General features: G+C 35.1%; 1 protein-coding gene across 1 annotated transcript in view; it reads right to left on the reverse strand.

Moving 5' to 3' along the window:
• Positions 1-27,384, reverse strand: part of LOC138694712 (homeotic protein antennapedia-like) — a 1,006,890-nt gene that overhangs the window by 473,941 nt on the left and 505,565 nt on the right. Inside the window, exon 2 of the mRNA XM_069818701.1 lies at positions 893-978. The gene's annotated coding sequence lies outside the window, so the exon portion shown is untranslated. The remainder of the gene's footprint in view (positions 1-892; positions 979-27,384) is intronic.

Consider the following 27,384-nt stretch of genomic DNA (forward strand, 5'->3'; position numbering starts at 1 on the left):
GTTATAAAACGTTTACAGTAAAAATATTCATTGTTTGTAATTTTGTAGGAACATTAAAACACTAGGACTAAATCGAGATGTGCTTCATATAATTTCTTGCTTAGTCATTGTTTCCAGAGTCTAGACAAAATGTACACGTTGTTCTAATTTATACTAAACTGAATTAGTTTATTATAACTTTTAAGTACTTCACTTATACTTGTAGTGTACGACATAAAAATCTAGAGAAAATCATTAGCCCACTAGTTGTTAGAAACTTTATAGGAGAAAAAAATCTATGAAATCTTAGTGGATAGGACTTTTCAAATGTAAGAGTTAATTTAGATTGCTCACATATCTGATATGCAATCCTTAAAATCTGCATACTGCCTGTTTACAAGATAGACCTACATATAAATTAAGCAGAGAGCTAATTTAACTTTCTGTAACTTACTGCAATTTAGCTTTGTGTAAAAACTTGGTCAATTTTATTTAGAATTTTACCAGCCTTTCCTTAACTCAAAACTTGAGGTTCATCTAAAAGAACGACTTGCAATTTCGGATTCAGCACGCCAAAATTAATAAGATTCGAGATATTTCGTCTCTGTAAAAATTTTACTGCCTCTAATACGTTTTATATCACTTCACGTAAACATTAATCACAGATTTAGCCATCGGTGTCTAAAATTTTACGTTTTGTTTTACCTATAATTAAGTATGTGAGAAAATAAATTTGTTTTTAATGTACATTCTCCCCACTACGTTCTGAATCATTCGTCAATCTAAAGTGGATTTTAGTAACAAGTTCCGACATCAGGATTTTCTAAGTGGATATGAAGTAATAGAACACTATCTATTTCAAAGTATGCACTCAAATATTCTAATTCTAAGTAACTCAGCTGGTATTCCCTACCGTGTGACAAACTACTAACGGTGACTTGGGTGACATTTTCACTCAAGGCGGTCCCATTGCTGACCAAGAAGCTAGCTGTCACCTACCTGAAACAGAAGAAAACAGAAATATATTAAAATCTTTGCGAATGGAGTACAGGACATGTTCAGAATAGGCCTACAGGAGAAATTCTCTGCTGACAATCTACGACAAAATTTTATGAGATGGGATGTCTGAGCAAACGAGTCTACGAATTGCAAGAGTTCTGATGGTTCCAATCTGAAAAGGAGAGAGTGTTACATCTTGAATTCAGCGACGAAGGAGATATTTATTGCGTTTCTTTCTTTATTATCGATAACACTGCTTATGATGTGGTTGTTATAGAGGTGATAAAGATCTGATATTGACTGTATTCTTTGTGAAGTTCATGGTTTTTGTGTATATGGTGCTGACAGTGATGTAAATGGCGAAAGTGATGGTAGTGTTCGTTATGGAGGTTGTGAAGATGTTAGAATTGATAATGATGATGATGATGGTTATGATGATGATAACCACCGGCGTAGCTCAGTCGGCTGAGGCGGTTGCCTACTGATTCGGAGTCGCGTTCGGGCGAGGGTTCGATTCCCGCTTGAGCTCACTGGGTTTTTTCTGAGGTTTTCCCAGACCGTAAGGCAAATGTCAGGTAATAGTCTATATGGCAAATCCTCGGCCTCAGCTTGCCAAATACCATCTCTATATCACGAATCCCATCGACTCTAACCTAGTAGTTGATACAGCGTCGTTAAATACAGAAATACATACAACACAAAAATGGCTTTTAAGGAACCCGCAGGTTCATTGTCGCCCTCACATAAGCCCGCCATCGGTCCTTATCCTGTGCAAGATTAATCCAGTCTCTACCATCTTATCCCACCTCCCTCAAATCCATTTTAATATTATCCTCCCATCTACGTCTAATTAAAATTGCAATTTTTGAATTAGATTCCTTTCAGTTATAAGCCCTTTTCTCTGCCATAGTTTTGTAAAAATAGAGGCTATATATTTCTTTTTCCTTCCTTTCTCCTTTTTGTTCTCTTTATCAGCCAATGAATTTATTATCATAGCCTCTTTATCATGAATTTTATTTAATTTTCGTATTTCTTTTCTTTTTTATTATTATTTTATTACATTCCATTTTGATATATTCTTCCTTACGTTTATCCATATTAACTATTTGTACTAAATGAGTTGCTTTCACTATATTCCAATGTATTTTACTTTCATTTTTTTCTATTATGGTATTATTTTCATGTTGTTTAGTGTCGATTTTATTATGCTATTATTATTCTTTTTTTGTAATATGTTAGTATTCTGTTCTTTAATTTTTTGTTGAATTTTAACTGCTTGTATACTTTGTGACCTGGTAGAGTGTAAGAGAAGGTCCTATGGCCTTAAATCTGCCAGTATAAATAAAGAATTATTATATTATTATTATTATTATTATTATTATTATTATTATTATTATTATTATTATTATTATTATTATTATTATTATTATTGTTACGTCTCGGCCTCCCCAAACCCTCCGGTTTTGCAACTAACATTCTACATGCATTTCTCGATTCGTCCATTCGTGCTACATGTCCTGCCCATCTCAAACATCTGGATTTAATGTTCCTAATTATGTCAGGTGAAGAATACAATGCGTGCATTTCTGCGTTGTGTAACTTTCTCCATTCTCCTGTAACTTCATCCCTCTTAAGCTACGGTTTGTTTACGGCGATCACTGTCGGAAGCACATCGCCGGCGATTATAAACGCTGGCGATGATCGTCGGCGATCATCGCTGTAAAGAAACCGTGCGCACTCATTTTAAATGCTAGCAACTCCAGGCGACAATCGCCGGCGATGATCGCCGTAAACAAACCGGAGCTTTAGCCCCAAATATTTTCCTAAGAACCTTACTCTCAAACACCCTTAATCTCTGTTCCTCTCTCAAAGTGAGAGTCCAAGTTTCACAACAATACACAGCGTCATTAAATAACTAATAATAACAATAATAATAATAATAATAATAATAATAATAATAACAATAGGCCTAATATAAATAATAATAATAATAATAATAATAATAATAATCTTTGTTACTAAAGTTGCTTCCGAATTTTACTTACGTTACGCATGCTTTATCGGCCAATTTATCCATAGGATGCGGTTGTAATACACTGGAGATAGGACTGAGTTTATCTTGAGAGTCGACAGTGTTTCACTTATTTCAGAGCTACTAACAGACTTAATATCCACGATAAAGCCATATTACCCACACAGTATTTGAAGTGTACCTCAATGCACTGAAGCATGTTACAAATCCATGCATAAACTTAAGCCAATATCTAGGCCTATCCACAGTTCACATTCTCCAACAGAACTAGGCCTATTACCTGTTTTACATAATTATCTAACAATGGCGCTTGCTTTATCGATGTTACCAACTTTCTGCCGATTCTGTGTTTCCTTCTGACGTCACCACGACATTGTGGAAAACCTAAGAACATGGAATTTAGAATACCACACGCAGAGTTACTTCGATGTTACGGTTGACGGGACTGGATTTCACACACTGTTACAGTGGGACAGTAACGTGTTGACATGTTCATTAGCTTGACTTGTGGATGACTTAAAAGTGTCAATTTCGCACTGTACAACAAAAATTGTAGTGTTCTGTTACACAGAAATGTATAAACTGTACGATGTTTCATTTGGAATCAAGCCCGACGTAAACATCAGTGCATACCACCACGTACGTACTTAGTCCTCTGTCAAAATTAACACTTGGCTGACTCATCAGACGAATCCGCAAGCATTGCGATTACAGCTAATCTACAATAATTATACCGTAACGCTTGAAAATAGGAACAAATACAAATTATTTAAGGAGCGTATTTTTTGTTATCATATACAAACTAAATTTATAGGTACATCCTCACTGTATGATATGCCTATACCTACAGCTAAGCTGAAGTTTATTTCATTTTACAGCTAAAAAATTTCGCGCAATATGACACGTTTCGAGGAATGTATAAATTTTAAATTGGTGTAGGGCTACGTGCTTCTGAAAGTAAAAACCCTTGCTGGTGTTTAGTAAATTTATAAAATACTATTTCCTTCGAAGATACTTGTCGCTGTTTTAACAGATTGAAGTAATATTAATAATAATAATATTAATAATAATAATAATAATAATAATAATAATAATAATAATGATAATAATATGTACTTATGGCTTTTAAGGAACTCGGAGGTTCATTGCCGCCCTCACATAAGCCCATCGGTCCCTATTCTGAGCAAGATTAATCCAGTCTCTATCATCATATCCCACCTCCCTAAAATCCATTTTAATATCATACTCCCATCTACACCTCGACCTCCCCTAAGGTCTTATTTCCTCCGGTCTCCAACTAACACTCTATAAGCATTTCTGGATTCGCCCATACGTGCTACATGCACTGGCCATGTCAAAAGTCTGGGTTTAATGTTCCTAATTATGTCAGGTGAAGAATACAATGCGTGCAGTTCTGCGTTGTGTAACTTTCTCCATTCTCCTGTAACTTCATCCCTCTTAGCCCCAAGTATTTTCCTAAGAACCTTATTTTCAAACACTCTTAACCTCTGTTTCTCTCTCAAAGTGAGAGACCAAGTTTCACAACCAATAATAATAATAATAATAATAATAATAATAATAATAATAATAATAATATCAACATCTTTATGATTTTTATTGAAAATTCTTGTCTTTTAGAATGATTTACAATTTTCACCAACAGCAAAGCAAGGATGTTGTTCGAATCCGAGTCGAGAACAGGAAAATACAGAAGATTTTGTTTTATGTTGCCGTGCTGCTAAAAACTGCTTTTCTGGAATTAATCTTACCAGTATGGTAATATTAATCTGTGAGATGTTACTCCAGTTATAGACGACTTTGAAAACGACATTTTCTTTGTTTCAGTATTGGTAGAATGTCTTAAGTCATATGGTTACAGGGTGCAAAATTTTCTCTTAGGCCTATTTAGGAGTATAGGCCTAATATCTAATCTGTTCGCTGTAACTATCGTAACTATCTTGTTAGTAGGTCTAATAGCCCTAAGTGTAGCTTTTATAGGCCTACTAATGAAGTTAATGTGTTAAGTCTTGTAGAATTAATTTTTTAGCAATGTGGCCGTTTAAGAAATACTGTATAAACAATTTTATGGATCCTAGAATGGTACTGTCGATTAATGGGATCGATAGTCAATAGAAATCGATTGTTTAATGTAGTCGTGGCATTAAAATTTCTTTACAATGTGTCACGAAGTATGGACAAGAATTATAAAAATTTCAACCACATATTGCAGTGTTGTTCGATTTCTTGTTCCTTCAAAGGTTGAAAACACATTACAAAATAATCTGTTGGTTTTATCCTGTGCTTCGATTCGATTATCGATCTTTCATTACTGCATCATTTCTATTCATCGTTTCAATGTAAACTTACATCATCATCATCTTCTTCTTCTTCTTCTATTTCTCCTCCAAACAAGAAATTGTCCTAGGCACATGGCCCGTTGCGGTCTCAAGAGAGATCATCCTTCCATCTTGCTTTACATTTTAGATCTGCCAATACGAAAAGTTAAATTATGATTATAAAAATTATTGTACCTATTGTAAAAGGTAAAGGTAAAGGTATCCCCATAACATGCCATAAAGGCACTTGGGGGGCATGGAGGTAGACCCCATGCTTTCCATGACCTCGGCACTAGAATGACGTGGTGTGGTCGGCACCACGCTCTGACCGCCTTTTACCCCTGGGAAAGACCCAGTACTCAATTTTACAGGAGGCTGAGTGAACCTTGGGGCCGTTCTGAAAGTTTGGTAACGAGAAAAATAGTAGTAGTAATAGGCCTATTAGTGTTTTAATTATCTAATCTTCCAACTGCAGACTTTATTCAGTATTGAAGTTCAGCTAGTTAAGAACTGACTGATAAATTTTGCTTGAAGTCCAATGTCAGGGACAGGATTCATTTCTTGCCGTAAATCTACGACACAAGACTCTCAGTTTCACTTCCTTCCCGGGGGAAGACTTACTAACGATTTTATTGCCCTTAGTCATTTTTAAACATGGGAGATTCGTATCCTAAGGCAAGCATGGTAAGAAAAAGACCACGGTGGACGACAATGAACGTAAAAATATTATCTAGGAGCTATCAAGCTTATTAGTTTGCGTCACTGCTGCTACGTCATAAATGATGAATTGTTTTATTTTAAGACGTGATTTCTAGTTTTCATGCCAATGTCATTTTATGTTAAAGTTTGCATTATGAATGAGATATTACTTGTCGACATAAAAGTTCCTATTAGGCATATAGAAAAGTGTGGTACTGCCAGGCAACATCAAGTAGAAATAAATCAATCACTATTAAATGTTTAATTTAAGTGTCGGCATAAATAAAAATTGTGGACACTTTTACGAATAAGTATGCTTATAACCAGAGCCCGATGTTTAATCATTTATTGTGGTTAAAATAGGCAGGCATATAAGCACTAAAAATAGTAAAAATTGGTAGTGAAATAGGCATTTATTATTCATGGAAACAGACAAAAAATAGACAAATACTTAATAATTAATAAACTAATCCATACAATACTCACTCTCCTTGGTTACATGTCACAACAAGATGCTTTTTCAAGTTGTCAACTGTCATAGTGAGCCGCCTGTCAGAGAGAACGTTTTTCATGGTGGAAAAAAGATTTTTCTACTTCTACTGAAGTGATTGGAGCAAACTTAAAACAACTTATTTCAGAAGGACGTCTCTACTTTCTTTCAGAGATCGGGAAAAACCGACTGTGTATTGTCTCAAAAAGAGGGGTGTGAGAAGGGATTAGAGACTTCAAAGTACGCGTGACTTGTGCTTGCAAGCGACAACAGTAACGGGACGTGGAGACTTGCTTTTAATACTTCCCTCATCCCCTTTCTTTCGCTGGTAAACTCCGAAGTGATCTGAGCACTGAAGGTTCTATTGTTCAAACATCTTTGTTAAGTGACATAAAAGATGGAATCGGTAGGGGAGAAAAGTTTACGACTTCTTGGAAACATATGTATTGCTGGAGAATAAGATTATCAGCAAATATTTGTGTGAGGTGAATATATATTTTTAAATTTTTGTACAAACGTTATTTTTTGTTTTTTGACATAATTTATTTACGGTTTATTTTAAATTCATTAAAAATATGAAAAATGTACAATAACGACGTAAAAAAGGCATTTAACCTTAAAATAGGCAACGGGAGCTAAAATGGGCAAAAAAGGCAAAATAAAAATTGGGCCTATAGTCCCCAAATGTGTGGAAACGTGTTTATCTCTAATAGGTCTTTCATACATACAATCAGTTTAAAAAAGGCATTTTGCCTAACATCCGGGCTGTAGCCTACTTATAAGATAGCTTTGCATTTACGAGAGAGAACACTGAATAATAATAATAATAATAATAATAATAATAATAATAATAATAATAATAATAATAATAATAATCTCTTTGGTAGAATAAGATCTGTGGGTCGACCATTCCGAAGTTGGCGAAGACCGTAATAGATCACTAGGTCTATTAGTATGCAGGCAGATGTTGATGATGATGGCGACGATGATGATGAATCTCGTTAGTGACGTTCGATCAAAACTTTGAAATAACTTGGTTCAATTGCCTTTAATGAAACAAGATGTAGTGCAATCCATTTAACAATTCTAAATGGATGGCAGTGAATGACTTGAGAAACGCTGTACCATTGTTAACAACAGTTCAATTAACTTGCAGACGAGATAAAAATCTAGACGTCTGCCATGCTCGGAGGTTGAAGGTGGCCTTTGTATCCCCCACCTCAGACTACATTCTCTATTTATTTTGGATCGTTCTCTATTCAGCGTTTTATTTTTGTACGCTATTTTATTCAGGGTGCCGCTGTGAACTCATTAAATTTACACCTGCACAGCATTTCAAGAAGTGTCTGACACTCAACAAGATACAAGTCGGCGATAAAAATTGTTGACAAATGCAAGGGTAACAAAAACTTTTCGTCTGTTCATGTGTGACTTCTATAATAAACAAACGACCTGAAAACACTACAACCAGCGAGCAAAACCACTGGGAATTAAAGAGTTAATAAAGGCACTAACTTTAACTTTATACATCTTTATACATCTTGATTACACAACTTTTAACACTATATCAATTCGGAATATGTATTTATATGTCTTACTCGTGTTAAATTCTATCGTACCTGGTTTACATGTTTCGACCTGTTATTGGCCTTCTTCAGAACTGGTTGTTGCTGCTCTTGGCGCCTTTCGTTTTGTTTCCTGTGGGGGTGTGTTTGTGTAGTGTAATGTGGAGTCAAAGAGTGGGTGTGTGTTCTGAAATTGAGTTGTGTATTGAGAATTTCATTTGAAAGTGTTTTTGTGTGTCTGTATATTTCATATAGTTCTAGTGTGTTTAGTTTCTGGCTTTTTGGTTGGATGTGTAGAATTTCCATGTCTGTGTTTATGTCTTTGTAGGTGTGGTTAGCATATGTCCTGTGAGATCACATTCCTGGTTATATTAAGAAAGAGGGGCTTAGCAGGGCTATAGAATTCTTTATCCCACTTATACAGGCGACATAAACATTGCCGGCAGAGGAAGGGAGAACGTTATTTGCTAATTAACCAATTGCATAGATCACGTTTCAGGCTTATCTTGAAGCTGCACAGTGGTAGAACGCTTCAGACCGTCCAACTTCAAGATAAACCTGGAACGTTACCTCTGCCATTGCTTGACTAGCAAGTATCTTTCGCCTTTCCTCTGCCGGCAATGTTTACGTCTCCTGTCAAAAATTGTGAAACGCAGTATCTTAGTAAGCTTATACTAACTATTTGATTTAAACTGTGAAATAAAAGATAACAAACATACATGGTTGGGATAAATCGAGACAATGAAAGTAACCAGATTAATAAATAAAATTTATCAATACAGAGCAAGAGAACGACGTGATGTAGGAAGGAAAACACAAACCGCAATAAGAGAATGAACAGCTCTGACGAGGAACAACCTGTAAGAAGGGGACTTTTATGTGAACGCATGGAAAAAACATAATAAATTATGCTTAACAAATGTCAAAATTGCAAATGCACGGAAAGTTGTAGTCATCATTTGATAAAATTTTTACAGCATGGATGATTTATGAATATTTTAATGTGTGAGAAATTTCTTTTAGGTGCACAGCTTTTTATTTACTCGCATTAAAGAGGGAATTGACTACAATGTATAAGGAAAAAAAAATAAGAAAATAAAATCTTACGGAGAATAAAAAGAAGAAACGTAGATGAAAAGCAATCAGTAATAAACATGATGATAAAGAATAAGTAAAAAAAAATAGGCTCAAGAGAGAAAGCAATTATGTTCAACAAATGTTAAAAATGCAAATGCACGAAAAGTTTTAGTCATTATTTTATGAAATTTTTACAGCATAAGTGATTTATGAATATTTTAATGTGTGAAAAATTGCTTTTAGGTGCACAGTTTTTTTATTTACTCGCATTAAAGAGGGAATAGGCTACACGTGTGTAAGGACAAAAAAATAAGAAATAAAAACTGACGGAGAATAAAAAGAAGAAACGTAGATAAAAAGCAAAAGGTAATAAAGAGGATGATAAATAATAAGTCAAAAAATAGGTTCAAGAGAGAAAGAAGAAAAAAAATAAGGAGGGTTGAAAAAAATGATAAAGAAGAGAAATAGTAAAAAAAATACGTTACGTTGAAAAAGGGGCAGAAAGTAATTTTATTGGGTTATTTTACGACGCTTTATCAACTGCTATGGTTATCTGGCCTAGGACTCGCGTTACGGAATGCGCGCTGGTTCGAGTCCTCATGGGGGGAAGAAATTTTCTCATGAAATTTCGGCCAGTGTATGGGACCGGTGCTCACCCAGCATCGTGATGCACTTGGGGAGCTACGATAGGTAGCGAAATCCGGTTGCGAATACCAGCTATAACGGCTGGGGGGATCATCGTGCTAACCACACGATACCGCCATTCTGGTTGGATGATCGTCCACCTCTGTTTCGGCATGTGGGCGTGAGGCCAGCAGCCGGCTGATCGGTCTAGGCCCTTCACAGGCTGTAGCGCCACGGATTATTATTATTATTATTATTATTATTATTATTATTATTATTATTATTATGGTTATCTGGCGTCTGAGTAGGATGAAGGTGATAATGCTAGCGAGATGATTCCAGGGTCCAGCACCGAAACTTACTCGGCATTTGCTCTTAATGGATTGAGACAAACCCCAGAAAAAATCTGCACCAGGTAACTTGTCCCAACCAGTATTTGAACCCGGACTCGGTAGTTGCATGGTCAGGCGTGCTAACCGTTACTCCACAGTGGTGAACCAGAAAATGTTTCAAGTTCATCGTTGTTACCTCTAAAAGAGCAGCTCACCTAAATACATAAATTGAAGGCCACTTTCTTTAAGTTGTGTCTGCAAAGTGACTACCATATAACTTACAGCAGGTATTATGAATTCAAAATGACCTTCCTCCATTCTCCGTGCATTATTTCCTCGAGTCACTTGTGCTAAATGTCAAAACATTTGAATACATTTTGTTAACACGTTATTTCTGGAGATGGTTGAATTATTTTCATAAAACTGTTAAATATTAACGTGTAAGGAGAATTTTTTTATCATCGCACGCCAATTCCGACTAGACCAAACATAGAACGAGCGTGTTGGATACGCCTACAGATTTCCCAGAATCCTGCCTGCATGACACAAACTGCTGCTTGGAAATCGCCCCGCCAGTAATTTCTCCGAAAATCCGACCAACAAGCTCAATAAATATCATTACTTTAACCAACAACTTAAAAAAAAAAAACAATGAATCGTGTTATCCATGGAAAAAAAACCTGAAATAGCCGTCACAGTCACTATCGCACACACTGTCAGTGCAAGTCAAGGTCTACCGGTCGTGATAGGGGCATCTGACACCGCTGTGAACTTCAATGATTGTGGACTAATGACATTTTATCTACCCCACTGTCACAAATGTAGTCCTACAATGTTTTGGCTGAACTTGGTAATCTGCATTTTTCCTTTCGAGACAAGTTTTCAAGTTAGACATTGTGTGATAATCGATTTTAATACCCAGTCTGAGGCCAACTTCTTGTTTGTTTTTAAAACAATATTTATTGCCTTGGACATACATACATACATTTTGACTCCACCAAAATACACGGAGGAAGAATTATTACTAGTTTAGTAGGTCAACCATTGTTTATATAATAATTCAGTCTGTCTGCTATCTCTATGAATCATAACACCAATGTATAATATGTAATAATAATAATAATAATAATAATAATAATAATAATAATAATAATAATAATACAATCCATGGCGTGAACAGCCTCATGAAGGGCTAAGGTCAACTAGCCGACTATTGGTCTCACGTCCACACGTCTCAGCAGAGGTGAAAGATCATCCAATCAACGGAAGTATCGTGTGTTTGGTACATATCTCACTCCAGCCATTAAGGGAGTGACGATGAAATTTTGGTCATCTTCAGTCAAAAATCACATTTTCGTTTTCTTCTAAAAATGAATCAGCAATCTCTTACAGTATTTATATATTGAGCAAGTTTCAATATTCTGCGGCGTTCGAAAGCATAAAAATTACGCAATATATAAATGGCTGAACACTTGAAATTCAATTCCACGTAAATTTTACAAGCTGTTTTCTCACTCTTCTTTTCCAGCACATTTCGTCACGTTCGTAGTGTAAAATTTTGATGCTGGGAATATGTAATTTTTACTGGATGTTCTATATACTGTGGTCAACAAAATAGCGCATGAATTGGTTATATGATTAAATTAATACTTTTTGAAATTAAATGAATACTTTTTGGAATAAAAAATGAAACAAATCGAGCAAAAGTAACAAATATAAATGATACTCGGGAGGAAATTAAACGCAGAATAGATATGGGAAATACCTGTTATTATTCGGTTGAGAAGCTTTTGTCATCCAGTCTGCTGTCAAAAAAATCTGAAATTTACAATTTATAAAACGGTTATATCACCGGTTGTTCTGTATGGTTGTGAAACTTGGACTCTCACTTTGAGAGAGGAAGAGAGATTAAGTGTGTTTGAGAATAAGGTTCTTAGGAAAATATTTGGGGCTAAAAAGGATGAAGTTACAGGAGAATGGAGAAAGTTACACAACGCAGAACTGCACGCAATGTATTCTTCATCTGACATTATTAGAAACATTAAATCCAGACGTTTGAGATGGGCAGGGCATGTAGCACGTATGGGCGAATCCAGAAATGCATAAGTTATAGAGTGTTAGTTGAGAGGCCGGAGGGAAAAGGATCTTTGGGGAGACCGAGACGTAGATGGGAGGATAATATTAAAATGGATTTTAAGGAGGAGGGATATGATGATAGAGACTGGATTAATCTTGCACAGGATAGGGACCGATGGCGGGCTTATGTGATGGCGGCAATGAACCTCCGGGTTCCCTAAAAGCCATTTGTAAGTAATAATGACAAAGAATAATTTCTATTTTTAGATATGCAGTGGTTGTAAAAAATTGTCTCCCTCTTTTGTAATAAAGATAAGTTAGCCTATAGGAAAACAAATGTGTGATGATTTGTAAACTTGACACTGGGCTTGCAACAAAGAAATGTCAAATATTTTACTGACAAATTGAGCGACATATTTCAGTTTGAAAAAATTTTCAAAATAGTTTCGTTAATAACTCAGAAACTAATTCACTCACAGAAATGAAACTTTACCACATCCTTATACATCACACCGTGATTATGTGTACAAAAAATCAAGAACAAAAATGTAGAAAACAGAAATTTCACCCATCACCCCCCTTAAAGCCAGTTTTAGTAGGTCTAACTGGATTTCGCTACCTATCGATGCTGAGTGGGCACCAGTCCCATACACGCCCGAAATTTCAAGAGAAAATTTCTTCCCCATGAGGACCACGAGGACTCGAACCAGCAAGAATTCCGTAACGCGAGTCCGCCACGACGCTACGGCGCGGAGCAGTAGTAGTAGTAGTAGTAGTAGTAGTAGTAGTAGTAGTAGTAGTAATAATAATAATAATAATAATAATAATAATAATAATAATAATAGGTTTTATAGTATTTTTGCAGAGTCTGAAAATTCGATTAGTGTAAAAAAATCTGAGCAAGATGAATTTTATTTTTACGATCCTTACGTTATTCGAATTAAAATTGTTTACTTTATAAACAGCTACAAAAATTCAAAACTCATTAGCCTAAAATCTAACCTATTATTTTAATTTCATTAAAAGAAATAGGCTGAATTTATTAATATAAGTACTGTTCAATGTTAAATATAGGTGAACGGGAAAATAGTTCGAGACAGGAGAAGATATCAGATGATAGACAACATTAAGATAGGCCTATATAGATCGTAAGCAGAGACTAACAGGAAGGCGGAAAAGAAGGAAGATTGAAGAATGCTGGGTTTGCAGTAAAGGACCTGCCTTTGGGTAGAAAGCTGTGAACGAATGCTAAATCTAATCAAGTTAACTGAACTGAACTGGGCATGTCTATGGGAGACAGTAAGTACCCTAGTATTATGTCTACTTTACCTACTGCTACTTCTCCGTAACTTATAACGAAAATTGATCTGAAAAATGTATATATCTTGACTAATTTCCAGCTATGGTGAAAACGTAAAAACCCAACGAAAGCTTTCAAGTCTTACAAACGACTGAGACATAAATTATGGGCTACAATTTTCTAACACACGCAGGTATAAATAACTGTTGATTAATTATTATTTTAAATTTTGTAGGCTGTTATTGATATATTTTTTCTAATATTGTATCTTTGCAAGTAGACCTGTGCTATGTTCTTCAATAAAAATATCTTAAAGAAAAATGCATGATTTAACAATGGAAATACGTGCAAAGTAGAGATGGAGAAAGGGGTGTTCTATCTAGCAGTCTGGGTTTTTAGTCTTCCTGCCTTAGTCTCGGCTCAGCTAGGTCCTGCTGTTATGCAAATTTACGAAACCTCATCCATTTTAATTGGCTCTCCTTCCCCTACAACACAGACGTTTCCTTTATACCTACACATACATACTACACAGTTAGAATTTGGCATATTGACTTTTGTTAGTAATAGCAACCACCCTCCTTCTCCCTCTCTTAAGACTTTAAACCTATAAATATTCATACATTAAAATACAGACCACCCGTGATTTATTTTCAGATTCGGTTCTCTATTATACACGAATATAGAGGGAATATATTTAAAAATCTAAAACGAGTAGCAAGGAAGTCTTACTAAGGCTTAAGTTAGGAGATTCTTCCTGCAAATGCATATTTAATACTCAATCTAAATTCCAAGGATAGTCTTCATTATAAAGAAAGATTCATGGAATAACCAATAGTTTGAATGTATGTAATTACGCCTCAAGGAACTTAAAAATTAGTCTGTTAGGGAAAAACAATGATCAAAATATAATTACAGTTACTATGAGTAATGAAAGTGAATTGAGGCAAAATGTCGGAGACAAGTATAATTAATAATTTTCAAAAGAAATGGATAAACAGCATTTTAAATTAATTCATAACCGCTTATATTTTCAAATCATTTCTTATTGCTGTATCACATTATTTTAAACGAGAGATAGGTAGTTCTGAGTTCAGATAGTTTGTTAGTTGCTAGCAATAGAAAGGACAACTAACAAAATGGTCAATTACGAAGCCATTTCCCGCCCATTTTATGTGGACGGTTACCCCAAACCGCGTGTGTCCCTATCTAGCGGTACTACGTGAACTAGATAGACAGTCGAGTAGTTCACTGATACAAATGTCGCGTGCCGCGCATTCTCTCGGGGAAATTTCACACTACGTCGACAAGCGCACTGAACCATGGTATAGCACAGTATTTTATGACCCCACCAGCAGACTTTGTGTCATTTGTGCGGTAGGGAAAGGATAGAGCGAGGTTGGCGAGATAGAAATGGAGGGAGGAAGGGAGAAAGAGAGAGAGAGAGAGAGAGGTAATGTAAATTACTATTATTATTACAACCATTAGAGCAATGAAGACGACCGCGAAATGGCTGTAGATAACCACAGAGGCAATGGGAAACAGACCTACCTCAACGCAAACCTTCTCAAACATCTAGTTTACACATGTAAAACACGGCGTTTAAGACCACACATGAATCCCTATCATACCGGCAAGATAATTGAACATTACGTAATAGACACGTTAGCGGGATATATTACTTGCCGCTGAGTGCAGCTTGTTGTTTGTCTACCAGTGCGCGCTCCATCTGCATATTTACGAGCTACTTTCAATCTCTTGTATTAGTCCAACAAACCACAAAATAAATAATTACGAGAATTCTACACCTCGTGTTTCTTAACCAGTGATCCGCGCTACAACGGTTTATCGGGTACAATATCAAATAGGCTAACTGTTTACTATAACAAAATAAACTAAAAATAAGACAACTCACACTTTAACGGAACTAAAAAATAACACGACATTATTCACATCATAATATGATTATAACTAAACTAATAAATAAGAAAATAAATCCTACTCTTTTTTCCTCTTTAAGCTCCATTCGTTTATCTTTTTTTTTTTACTTTGTTTTTCTCCTTCGTTTCCGCTTTCCTATCAGTCTAGGACACAAAAAATTACTAGTGATTTATTTTGTTGTTCTTTCTTTTCGTCTTTCAGTCTAGGCCTGACAAAACCAACTGAACTAATAATTAAGAAAAACCCCTTCTCTTCTTTACACTTTATGCTCCATTCTTCCGACTTTTATATATTTTTTGTTCTCCTTTCTTCTCGCATTTCATATCAGTCTAGGACACACAAAAATAACTGAACTAGTAAATATGGAAACAAATCCTCCTCTTTATCCTCCACTTGTTCTTCTTTCTTATATTTTGTTCTCCTTTCTTGTCGTTTTTGGTATCAGCACAGTCTAGTCCCTATATATACAGTCACGAAGCCCAGTACGTAGTAAATATGCATCCATAGATAGTTGCTAACCACTAGGATCGCTAATATCGCCTCATTGCAAACAATGGAAATAGTACCGGCACAGTCTACTGTTCCTAGCACCCTCACAACTCAAGCTTGACGACTGCATATAATACACTGTGGTATCAGTGTAGAACAGACAAAAATAACTACACTAAAGTAGATAAGAAAAATTCCTCCCTTCCTATCTCTTTATCCTCCATTCGTTCTTTTTCTATTTTGTTGTTCTCCTTCCATGTTTTTCATATCAGTCTAGGACAGACAAATATAACTGAACAAATAAATAAGAAAATAAAATACTTCTCTTACGTCCCATTTATCATCCATCCGTTCTTTTTTATATTCTGTTGTTCTCCTTTCTTGTTTTTCGTATCAGTCTAGGACAAAAAAAAATAACTAGACTAAATGATCTACTTTATTGTTCTTTTTTCTTGTCGGTTTTCGTATCATTCTAGGATAGAGATAACTAAACTATCAAATAACAAAATAAATTTCCTTTGTTCTTCCTTTTTATCCTCCATTCGTTCTTTTTTCTATTTTGTTTTTCTTCTTTCTTCTCGCTTTCTTATAAGTCTAGAACAGACGAAAGTAACTGAGCTAATAAATAAGAGAGCGAATTCTCCTCTTCCTTCCCTTTACCTTACATTCCATCTCATTTCTTGTCTATTTGTGTGTCTTCTTTTCTTCTTCTTTTTCGTATTAATCTAGGAGAGACAAAAAATACTAAATGATCTACTTTGTTGTTGTTTTTTGTTGTTTTTCGCATCAGTCTAGGACAGACAAAAATATCTAAACTAATAAATAAGAAAACGAATCCTTCCTATTATTCTCCATTTATTCGTGTTCCTATCAGTCTAGGACAAAGAAAATAACTGAACTAATAAATAAGAAAACGAATTCTCTTCTTCCTTCCACTTTATCCTACATTCCTTCTTCTTTATTCCCTATTTTGTGTTTCTCCTTTTTGTTTTTCGTATCAGTCTAGGAGGGACAAAAATGACTAACTTATATATTTTGTTCTTCTCCTTTCTTGTTTTTCGTATCACTATAGGATAGACAAAATATCTAAACTAATAACTTAACTTAAATAAGAAAACGAATTCCCTCCCAGATCGTTTCTTTTCTTGCGACTGGTATTACAATATATTAATCAATTAATATAAGCTAGTGTTAATCATTCTTCTCTTCCTCTTCTTCTTTTTACTGTTTTTTTCCTATTTTTGGTAGCTATATCACCTCTGTTCGCCTAATACTAAATTTTGTCATCTTTTCGCCACAGTTTCTTCGTCTATGAAGACTGCTAATAGTCTTGACTACGTCATAGGAAAAGTCACATTTAATGTGTAACAGGAAACAGTGACAACGGCAGTGATAAGATAACAGCACATTCGCAGTTGTATTGCTGTCGAGCTATGTAGCAGGAGGTAGTGACGTTATGTATTGAACAAACAAAAAGGCCTACTGTAATTGTACAGGACGATCCATAGCATAAAATGGAAGTACGTATCATCAGAAACAAATGAAAGCATAAGAGAGATCCATCTCATACGTGGAATGGAAAGATGTAGGCCTACGTATTAACGCAGTTAAAGGGATTTAAAAGTTCATTGTCATGTTCCTTTTATGTTTCTGTTATCGAATTTGCTTTAATATCCTATTATTTTAATTGATGTTATGTGAATGTGTAAGCCTACCGTACATATCCATTTCACTTTTTGGTCACTCTTTTTAGGATCTGATCTTTTCTATTCCGAAATATTTTTTTGGAAGTCTCATTTCTAGAGAGCGGATTTTAAGGGGAATCCCTTTTTTATTTCAACACGAAACATGAAACAATTAATTACATTGTTCAAAACTATCTTTCACCGACCAAATTATGTGGTTTTGACTTTCCTTTTTTTTTTTTTTTTTTCCTTTTTCAGTCCATATTCCCTTTTTCCCCCCCTTTTTTAAAAACATCTCTTATTTTGGTCCTTTTTTAAAAGAATATCGCAAACATTTAGATAATTTTCCTATATTTTTTCCAATAAGCCTATAACTTCTTGAGCAAGCGAAAATAAATATCGTTCTCTTCTGATTCCAGACATTGAAAAACTAATAACGTATGCTGATTTAGAGTTCAGGATAAAAAGAAAATGTTCACCTCTGGTTTCAGCTGATGTCGAGCGATCATTTTCTGTTTATAAAGACACTCTGCATTCAAAGATACAGAATCATATTGAAACATATTAAAATGTTGAATGTGATCAAATACAACACTTTTCATATGTTATGAAGCGATAAATAGAAGCTTGTGTGTGCTATGTGTATCCATGAATGTGCTGAAGTGTGTTTTCAATTAAAATAGCACCCTTTTACGGGAGTAATAGAGTCTAGTCCTTTTTTGACCATATCAAATACAACACTTTCCTTAAGTTGTGAAGAGATAAATGCAAGATTATGTGTGCCATGTACATCCATGAATGTGCTGAAGGGTGTTTTGGGGAGTAATATAGTCCTTTTTCAAGTCCATTTTTTTGGCTATAACTTTCCCTTTTTTGATGAAAAATTTTCCCTTTAAAATCCGGTCTCTATAGTCACTTCATTTACTTTTACAATTAATAGGCTTATTTCCACCATTGTCTGCGCCTATCGCTTCCACATAGCGTATAGGCTTATTACTTGGCTTAAAGAATTTTAATATTTTTAAATAATATCTTTTATTGTCTATTTCATTTATATTTTAGTGCTCTTTAAATGATCATTTCAATGTCTCAAATTGAATTGCTCAAGGATTTTAAAGTAAGTTATTTCTCGTTGGAAACTATTTATATTCGCCTTTCCATCAAACATTTAAAAGGTTTCGCCCAGAATTTAACTCTGTCTCCTTTCATAGGGGGACAAAAATTACAGATAGAATTAAAAGAAATTAACTCCTGTTACAAATTATTTTTTGAAAGAGTAATATTTTAGGCTGAACTCTACACTGCTCAGAATTTAATGCTTCTGTAATCATTGTTTCTCTACGATAATTGCCCATTTAATTGTATAAGCTTACGGCTTAGTTCTAACTAGAGGAATTTTCAAGAACATCTACTCTCAATCAGGTTCACGTTTATTAGTCATGTTAATATGACAAATTGCAATTTAATCACATGTCACGTTCTTCACATAAGTTAGCCTACGTACAATGATGTATTAGAGACGTACATACTCATCTGTCCATCCTATGTAACCCTGGAAACTTTCTTGCAAGGCAAATAGCGGACTTGACTACTTGGCGGACATCCAGTCTGTCTACAATTCAAAGTGACATGACAGTAGGAAAACCACCCAAGTGGAAAATAACATGAGATATGCCTACACATAAATAAGGATTCCATTTAAAAATATATTGTAGAATAACATAAAACCCACTCAGAAAAAAAAGCCTCGATTGTCACAGATCTCCTCATTACTGAAAACAAACAGCACAACACAATAAAATTTGCGCAAATTAGAATCAAGATTTCACATAATCTAGCTGACATCTCCTTGAGAACTGTTGTGACAATGACGTATAAGCTTCGCTTATCGTAACACGAGATCCATAATTAGTATTTGTTTATAGTATATTATGATATTTAACAACTGTAAATTTGCTGCAATTCGTGTAAATTTCTTATAATTTACTAAAATCTTATAAACAGTTCATAGAAATAGAAGATATTTATCATTTTTTTATGCTTTTTGTTTTCAGTTTTGATATTTCAACTCTTTTTTGTAAAGAATATTTCGTCATGCCACACTGCACTCTAAATCCTTACGAGCTATTCTTTATTGAATATCCAGTTTCATTTTAAACCTGTTTCTTCGTAGCTATTTATGCAAAAAGTTGGGAAAGTTTTAAGCACGAGAAGTGAAGATTGACCACCGACCCGATTGTTGATTCGTTCTCTCGCATCACAGCCTTCATATATGTAGTAGGCTATGGTGATTGTTTTGCTAGTTGTTAGGAAGTTGTTTAAAGGGTTAGGTACAGCTTACAGCAGTAAAAGTTTTGGAAATATTCAACATTTTTTTCCTCCATTACTGTATCTTCTACAATAATGAAAATTGGTACTAATAAAATACTATCCTTCTGCATTATGAAGAGAAAAATTTGCGATTAAAAAAATATTTATATATATATATTTTTTAATTCAAAATGTTGGCAGTTCACTGTGCAGTGATGAAGCGTTTCCCTCATAACTCATACACTTGTTAACTTTTTCATGTTGTCCCTCTTTTATTTTATTGCTGAAACTCATGTTTACAATATCATGCTCTTTCAACTACATTCCTTAATAAATAATATTTTTATATGGAGAAGAATGGAACGTGTGAAGTGGACAGACAGAATAAGAAATGAAGCTGTGTTGGAAAGAGGTGGTGAAGAAAGAATGATGATGAAACTGATCAGGAAGAGGAAAAGGAATTGGTTGGGTCACTGCCTGAGAAGAAACTGCCTATTGAAAGCTGCACTGGAAGGAATGGTGAACAAGAGAAGAGTTCGGGGCAGAAGAAGATTTCAGAAGATAGACGACATTAATATGAAGGGAGAAAGAGGAAGGCAGAAAATAGGAAAGATTGGAGAATGCTGGATTTGCAGTGAAAAGCCTGCCCTTGGGCAGAAAACTATGAGTGATTGAACTGCATAGGCCTTCTATCAGAATTAAGACTAAAGTAATAATAAAATTAATTAATTGGATAGGAAAGCGGGAAAACTTTACAAGCCCCAAATTAAAATTTTACAGGTACAGAAAAGGAAATAGCCTAATTGATGCATAGCATTGTAGCATTTTCCCACAACCTTCGAGGTTCTAATTTCATTTTCAACCAACAGACTTCACTAAAATCTAAAATAAAGTAGATCTATGTGCAAAGTGTTTATATGACAACATTGCAACAGGAAATAAAATGTCGTTTGCAACGTTTTTCCGTTTAGCTATTTAATTTTAAAACACATATGAAACAATAAAAATAACGATATCTAAAGACATTGAAAAACAGACGACTAAAGTTGTACAATGTAAGGACGGTTCTCACATTATTAAGCAGTTGCAAAAATAAATAAAATAAAATCAGAGGAGATTAGATTCAGATCACTTTCGAATTAGAAAAAAGAAATGCAGTCATTAGAAATAAGCTTTAAATATTTGTTATAAATAAAAAATATATAGAAGATGGAAAAAGTGGTTTCAACCTTTGTAACAGGTAGCGCATACTGGGTTACTAGAAATACTTTCTAAATTATAAATCTATAGAATAACTTACAGTAGATCCAGAGATCGCCCCATATAGATAATTTATATTGAAGTTGGAACAGAATAAATGATATACACTGCGACGAAAAAAGGAGAACTAAGAAAATATCCATGGTAAGAAAGTTTCTACCCTTCAGAAACACTTCAATGGAATTCTTTCTCACTCTTGTGAAAGCTGAACTTAGTAAAGCCAACGATCTGTAGATGGCAGCATCAACAAACAGGAATAAATAAAATTGTATTCTACCAAACTTTAGACATTAAGATTTAATTATCGATTTAAACATTTCCTTTCAGTCTAGTTTTTTTCTTTCTTTCTTTATTTCTTTTTTAGACTAGAGTTTTGAGGGCTTCTAGTAAGATATTTAATACTTTTAGTTTTGTTATGTTTACGAGTTCATGAATATGAGTTTCAATGAAAGTCAGTTTTGAATTAAACCAATAGGCCTACAAACATCGAATTTCTAATACTTACTTACTAATGGTTTTTAAAGAACCCAAAGGTCTTATTGCCGCCTTCACCTAAGTCCGCCATCGATTCTTATTCTGAGAAAGATTAATACTACCACCATCACTACACTGCTGCTGCTACTGCTAATAATAATAATAATAATAATAATAATAATAATAATAATAATAATAATAATAATAATAATATATTATTATAATATATTATTATTATTATTATTATTATTATTATTATTATTATTATTATTACTGTAAGAAAAATTCGCTTATGATTGCAACGGTATGTTAATACAGCTTTAAAATTTGTATTTTAATTACGATAGCGATACAAAGCCATAATTATTATAGACATCTAATTAAATACAAAGGAGACAAACCTATTTAATAAAAGAGACGGGAGGAAGGAAACTTAAGTAAATATTACAACACATAAATTTTTCTTGAATTTGTAAGCTTTCTTTCGGATTTTCTTTTTAATACTTCCAAGACCAGAAAGAAAAATAAAATGAACAAAACGAAGACTGATGAATAGTGTGGATACAAAAAGCTGCAGAGAAGTGGTGGGTGAAAAGAGAGTGGAGTACGGTTTGAGAGAGGGGGGAGGGTGAAAAAGTACACGGTATATAAAGCGTTGGTGGGTGGAGGTTTGGTAGTCATTCTGTGGAGGTTTGCTGGCTTTGCAATGGGATGAATTATGACGTCATATTTTAGTAAGAAGCACAGGAAGAGAACGGAAGACGTGCGTGTATAATGGTAGAGAAGAAGGATTGTAAAGAAAGGGTGACAAAGACGCGATGACAGGAGAGAGAGGGGGTGGATTAGGTCGGGAGAAAGAACCAAACTATTGCTACACACCCACAGCATTACAGGGATTTTAGATTTCTCTCAAATGAAAACTTCAGAATTGCCTTTGAAGTTAAACTCCTTTAACCTTACTTGCAGAGAGACATTCTATTATAAGTCTACAAATCACTATACGGTCTTACTAATAAAAACTCTATATACAGACGTTTAACTGTCTTATACTTAGGCCTATATATACAATGAGTAGCTCGTTTATAAGTCGTGTGTAAATTCCTTATTAATAATCACTACATACGTCGTGTATAACAGTATAACTGTTACACAGCTACGTCATAGTTTCGTCATTACTTCGTTACGAAAGGTAATAGAATGGCTGAGGTTGTCTATTGCATCCGGTAGAGCGCTCTAGTGTGGCGTGTTAAGTATCGATAGTACAACTGGCTCTAATCGATTACCACACTATATTTTGGTCAAAGAGTACAAGCTACAGCAATATTATTCTAATTAGTCTGTGCTCTTTCGTTTGTTCTTCTGTGGTTACACGGCAACCATCATCATAAAATGACAGTCGATACGAACAGCTGTTAGAGGGGAGGTCATATTTCTCTATGTACAACACTTAAACAAGGGATTTCGTGTATATAACTATTGCAAAGCAATTCTCATTGTATAGTTACAGTCTGTTTATACATCCATCGTTTATGCGTGGTTTATTACTAAAGTTTTCTGTCTCAACCCTGCATAAGTCTCGTATAAAAACTATACATGGTTTATTAGTAAGACTGTATCTGTATTGGTCAATAAATCGTTGCGTGGATTCAAAACCGGTGGAAGAGGAATTTTTTTAAGATCCTTAGTGTAACTTTCTTTGGAACGGAAGTGAAGCCGAGCATGTAATGCGCAATTAATGGACATCTGTTTCTTGCCTCGCTACATTCCCCGATTTGCTTCAGATACTTCAGTGAACAAACGTCTCGATTGAGAAAGCAATATTTCTGCAAGACGACTCTACAAATCTTAGAGGTCTCTGGTAGACAAAGAAACGAAAACTATAGAAAACATGAAGTCGGGAACAGTAAGTCCATAGAGTGCGATGTACTAAGTATTCAGATTGAAATAATGATAATAGCAATAATACTACTAATAATAATTAATTGATGAACTAGTGGACTTACTCGTGTTAAATATGTAATATTTGTCCGGCTTACAGCTGTTTCAGTGCTTCACGCACCATCATCAGAGCCTACTAGATCGCGGCGTCATCTCGAACTTCTCTGCCTGTTAAGAGGGTGTGTTTTATTGTTGGAAGGTGTTGAAGTGTGGAGTCGAATAGTGTGTGTGTACTGAAATTGATCTGTGTGTTGAGGATTTGATCGGGGTGTGTTTTAGTGTGTTTGTATATTTCGTATTGTTCTAGTGTGTTGAGTTTTTGGTTCTTGGGTTGTGTGTGTAGGATTTCCATATCCGTAGGCCTATTTATGTTATTGTATGTATGGTTAGTATTGGTTATGTGATCGGTGTATGTAGATGTATTGTGTCCTCTGGTTATAGCTTTAATGTGTTCTTTGTAGCGTGTTTGGAATGATCTGCCTGTCTGTCCTATGTAGAACTTGTCGCAACTATTACATGTGAGTTTGTATACACCTGTGTGGTCGTATTTATTTGTTTGTGTTTTTTGTGTGTTGAGATGTCTTTGTAGTGTGTTTTCTGTTCTGTATGTTATGTTGTATTTCTGTTTTCTGAATGAAGATGCGATCTTATGTGTGCTTTTGTTTTCATATGTTAGTGTGATGTATTTCTTGTGTTTGTGTTGTGTTTAGTGTATTTTTGTGTTTGTTAAGTTTTTGTTTTGTCTTCCTTATGATGTTGTCTATTATATTTGGGTTGTATCCGTTTTCTTGTGCTATGTATTTGATTGTGTTCACTTCTTCATTGTAGTGTTGTTGGCTCATGGGTATGTTGAGTAATCTGTGTAACATTGTCCTGAATGCAGCATGTTTGTGTTGTATGGGGTGGTTAGATGTGTTGTGTATGTGTGTGGTGGTGGTGGTTGGTTTTCTGTATATTTTGTAGGTGTGTTTGTTGTCGATTTTTGTTATGGTGATGTCTAGGAAATTGATGGAGTTGTTGTTTTCAAGTTCTAGTGTGTATTGAAGTTTTGGGTGTAATTTGTTTATGTACTGGTGTAGTTTGTGTATTTTTCTTTTGTTTCCTTTGTATAGTATGAGTATATCGTCTACGTATCTGTGCCAGTATATTATGTTGTCTGCACACACTAAAACACACCCCGATCAAATCCTCAACACACAGATCAATTTCAGTACACACACACTATTCGACTCCACACTTCAACACCTTCCAACAATAAAACACACCCTCTTAACAGGCAGAGAAGTTCGAGATGACGCCGCGATCTAGTAGGTTCTGATGATGGTGCATGAAGCACTGAAACAGCTGTAAGCCGGACAAATATTACATATTTAACACGAGTAAGTCCACTAGTTCATCAATTAATTATATTCAAGTGTTAAAAGTGGTGTACGCAAGATTCAAAATGGATTAATAATAATAATAATAATAATAATAATAATAATAATAATAATAATAATAACAATAATAAACTTAAAAATAATCCGTCCATAACGCGGCAGCCCATGAAGGGTTAAGGCAAACCACTATTTTCACGTTAACATGCCTCAGAAGAGGTGAACGACATCCAATCAGAACGGGAGGTAAAATGTGACCAGCACGATTTCCCAGCCGTTGAAGCTGGTTTTGAAAATTGGAAATAATATTAATAATAATAATAATAATAATAATAATAATAATAATAATAATAATAACAATAATAATAGTGGTAATAAAACCGCCACGGCGGTTCAGTGGTTAAAATCCTGCGCACCCATGTTCGAATCCCGGACTATCCCCGATTTATAACTTGTGCTGGGCAAGCTCGTAGTCCGGGTTATGCAGCGGGTTTCTCCGGGAGCTACGGTTTCGTTGTGGCATCCCCAACAAATCTCCATCATCTCATCGCGGTGCAACGTAGACCATCCTATGACGCACTCTGGGCAACGACTCGGTCGGTATATCGGTCTACACTGTAAAGCCTTGGTTTCTCTGAACCGACGCATGCGACGTGCGAGGTGCGAGGCTCGCCTAGCATAAATCCCGACTACACGAGAGATAGTGAGTGGTTTCTATGGCTGCGAGGTGCGCAGACCTCGCATCTCGCAGTCATAGAAACCACTCACTATCTCTCGTGTAGTCTGGATTTGTGCGAGGCTGGCCTTGCACCTCGCACGTCGCATGCGTCGGTTCAGAAAAACCAAGGCTTAACTGGCTTCATGAGTGAATGACAAAGAATCAAGTACCCGTCAATACTCAAAGGGGAGTGTAATGATTTATCGATTCAAAATGTTTAACCACAATATTACGTATACAACATAAGCAGGGACAGTATTTATGAAGATTAATTTTATCATTTGTGTTTTTTAATGCGTGCAGTTCTGTGTTGTGCAACTTTCTCCATTCTCCTGTAACTGCATCCCTCTCAGCCCCAAATATTTTCCTAAGCACCTTATTCTCAAACACCCTTAACCTTTGTTCCTTTCTCAAAGTGAGAGTCCAAGTTTCACAACCATAAAGAACAACCGGTAATATAACTGTTTTATAAATTCTAACTTTCACCTGACATAATTATGAACATTAAATCCAGACGTTTGAGATGGGCAGGGCATGTAGCACGTATGGGCGAATCCAGAAATGCATATAGAGTGTTAGTTGGGAGGCCGGAGGGAAAAAGATCTTTGGAGAGGCCGAGACGTAGATTGGAAGATAATATTAAAATGGATTTGACGGAGGTGGGATATGATGGTAGATACTGGATTAATCTTGTTCAGGATAGGGACCAATGGCGGGCTTACGTGAGGGCGACAATGAACCTCCGGGTTCCTTAAAAGCGAGTAAATAAGTAAGTATGTAAGTGGTTTTTAATACTGATGTCGGTGGAGATTGTTGGAGATTGATTTCTACTCTTGGCGGAGATTAATGAAAATGTTGGAAAATGTAATTATTTTGGAACTGGAGTATTAACTCAGTATGAATATTACTTTCCAAATAATTAACATTAAAGGTTCGTTGGATTCTGGTAAAGTTGCAGTATGGCCAATAGACAATATTTGCTGTATTCAGACTGTATTTAACACGCATTCATTAAAAACGAAAAAAAACTTGCAGCCCTCAAATTAACACTTTCGAATTATTAGTGAAATATTAAATTCTCTGTCTTTTGAGTTCACTAATGTAAATCAAAACACCTGGAATACCATGTAATGTACAATGTATGAAAAAAAAAAAATCCGAAAAAAAAAACTCAGAATATGAAATTCACCATAAAAAGACGCAATAGTAATAATTCGCGAATGTATTCATATTTCGCTATTAGAACTCAATTTCGCGATTTGTCGCGATTGTTTTATCCGCATATTATTAATCAGAATCACTTAATTTGTAAAGATTAGTAAAAATCTATTGTATATCTATTATATCGTGTCGACCTGGTTGGCGAGTTGGTTCTATGCCCAAGGTTGCGGGTTCGATCCCGGACCAGGTCGATGGCATTTAAGTGTGCTTAAATGCGACAGACTCATGTCAGTAGATTTACTGGCATGTAAAAAAACTCCTGCGGGACAAAATTCCGGCACATCCGGCGACGCTGATATAACCTCTGCAGTTGCGAGTGTCGTTAAATAAAACAACTTTTTTTCTATTATATCGTGATTTTCGCGATCTCCATAAATACCCGGCCCTGCACATAGGCCTATGGTTTTTGGTTTAACATAATTAGACCTATGCATATGATGTGAATATGACTGAACATTGAACTAAA

Source organism: Periplaneta americana, chromosome 2 (genome assembly GCF_040183065.1).
Source record: "Periplaneta americana isolate PAMFEO1 chromosome 2, P.americana_PAMFEO1_priV1, whole genome shotgun sequence".
Taxonomy (NCBI): domain Eukaryota; kingdom Metazoa; phylum Arthropoda; class Insecta; order Blattodea; family Blattidae; genus Periplaneta; species Periplaneta americana.